Source organism: Rhagoletis pomonella, unplaced genomic scaffold (assembly GCF_013731165.1).
Source record: "Rhagoletis pomonella isolate Grant_MI unplaced genomic scaffold, Rhpom_1.0 Rhpom_scaffold_00017, whole genome shotgun sequence".
NCBI lineage: Eukaryota > Metazoa > Arthropoda > Insecta > Diptera > Tephritidae > Rhagoletis > Rhagoletis pomonella.
Window position 1 is genome coordinate 1,369,524 of NW_023458571.1, and position 2,880 is coordinate 1,372,403.

Consider the following 2,880-nt stretch of genomic DNA (forward strand, 5'->3'; position numbering starts at 1 on the left):
ATTTCCATAACCGTTCAATAGCGTTCTTAGCGGTTAAAATAAATTAATAAGTTCCGGCTTAATCAGAATTACCCCGATGTACTACATGATTAAAGGGATGAAATATAGCAGAATGCACACCCCTGCTAAAATGCGCACAAATTAGCCATAAATTGTTTAATGCACTAATATTAACGCATATCAGGGGGATAACAACAAAATGCACAGAAAAAGCGCTTGCGTTGCAACGTTAGTTACCGATATCGCAAAGCAATTGGATTCGGACATTGTCCTTCCTCGGAGAGCGAATAGACAAAATTTTCGGGCTAATTATCGTGCATCTAACATTGAAGATTTTTATCGAAAGGCAATATTTATGCCGCTATTGGATGATGTTTTGCTCGATCTCCGAGAAAGATTGCCGAAAGAGACATTAAAAAATTTTTGATTTGAGCTTATTACTTCCATCTAAAATTGAAATACGCTATATGAAAAAATAGTGCTTTCGACGTAACATCGCTTAAAAAACGATAAGAATTTTTCTCAGAAAAATACGCTATCAATTTGGAAGGAGAGTAGAGAAGAACTCTGTGGTAGGTAAGGTTTATTGTGTTTTGCGCAATCTGCAAAGTTTACGCCCGTTAACATTAGAAGAAAACTTGCCGTGCAGCTAATCTTACCAATTATAACCTATTCTGAATTAGTTTATAATAAGTTAGACTCACGTTCTGCTCACAAAATTGATGTTGTCTTCAATCATGTTACGCGCTACGTTTATAGTTTGCTTTGATATGATCACATCTCTGCTTGGAGAACTCGGCTGTTAGGCTGTAACATAGTTGACTATCTAAAAGCTAGAAGCTGCATATTCTTATATCGTCTGATATCAACAAAGACACCTACTTACTTATACAATAAACTTGTTTTTTTGCAAATCTGCGCGCTGGTTTAATTTGGTTTTGCCAGACTTCAATTATGCGAGTTCAACAAGGCTGTTCTTCGTCAATGCCATAAGTATTTGGAACTCCATTCCGGCTGCTACGAAGAACATTATGAACCAAAGCAACTACAGATAAGTTATTTTTAATTATTTTTCTCAAAATTAGGTTTAAACTGGCCATCTAGATCAATGTTTCAATTATCATCTATAATTTATTTCATTAATTCTGTTTATATCGCTTATCTTTTTTTTAAACTTATTTTTCCTTATAAGATTATTAAATACATTTTATATAAATTCACCAAGTAATATGACTTAAATTTAGTCTCAAATTTTGTATTTTTTTTAGTCTCCTTTAATATTTGTATGTTGTGCTATAAAAGATTTTATATCTTATTGTACTAATTACTTTTTAGTAAATGAAATGAAATGAAAATGAAGGTTAGAACAATGGAACAATAAGATAAGCGTAAAGCCATTCCCATTCGTTCTTGGTTAATACGACGAATATGCTTTTCCATCAAGTAACGCTACTTAAGAAAGAAGTTTTTCAACCCTTCGCCTGTTAAAAACATGGTTGCGTAGTTATGGTGGTCCAGTGAACCAGTCTTCAGTTTTATAAAAGTGTGCCTGAAATCGGCTTTCAAAGCCTTTTTCTACATCATTTGTAGGTTCAAAATCCATCGAGATCAAAATCGTATTTCCGATATATTCACATTTTTATATTTTACATTTAAACGAAATACTTACTTACTTTTACTAATACTTATCATTTTAACAATGCAGGAATCGTATATGAATTGTATATAAAGGTTATTATATATATATATATATATATATATGTCTCAGAACCATCTAAGCCAGAGTCAGCTCAGAACAAGTTCAAAAGTTCTGCAGAGGGCGACAATTGTCACTTCGTGGGACATCGCTTTCAACTGTTTTTTTTTTAACATGGCGATGTCCTACGAAGTGACAATCGTCGCCCTCTGCAGAACTTTTGAACTTGTTGTGAGCTGACTGGCTTAGATGGTTCTGAGACAGTTCATATAACAACAGTTCTTAGATAGTTCAAAAAGGGTCACCTTCGGGCTAGAAAAAATGTGGCTAGTTCTGAGCTGGTTCTAGCAAGTATAGTATAGAGCCTTTTCTTTAAATAAGCACGCATACAATTTTGTAAATAAAAATACTTCATTTTATGTTTAAATAGCTATTTGTTTTGACCTAATTTACTGTAGTGTCTATTATTCCTTTATTTTCTAAAGCCGTTATTCTTAAAAATAATTTATATTGTTTACGTAAGTATAAGGAGTATTTCTGGGATACTTATAATTAAAAATATTAAATTAAGTCGTGTCAAAAAATGAGAACGGTGATTTATTGAATGCTTATTTATTTGTGATAACTCGGCGTTAAATTGTATTAAATGTATTGAAATATAAGTAATACATAGACTCTCCGGCATCTAATAAGAAATATAGAATTTTGGATATTCACAATGGTTTTCATGCTAAATATTTTTCGTAAATTTTTTATTTAAGGATGGTTCATAAGTATTATAACATAAACGAATAAATTCACGTTTCTAACTGTGTTGGAAACTTAGTAGAATTCTAGAAACCGTTATAAAAACTTCTATATTTTAAATCAGAGTTTATAAGTATGCAGTTCTATAGCCCATTAAATTTTAGTTTAATTAGTCGTGCTGATTTTTGATAACTCATTTTACGCACGCTCTTGAAGGTATTCTCCTATTTAAATATTTTCGTTTAAGATGCAAGATTACACTTTACCATGGTGTAATAATGTGTTGTCAGTAAATTAACCTCACTTTTTCGGCAGGTCTATTCCGGTCACGCATTTTAAAGTACTAGAAAAGGTACTAATTATTTACTACCTTTAATCCGTGCATACTATTTCAAATTAAATGTAGAAAAATGTATAATTACAGGCTTATAAGCCTG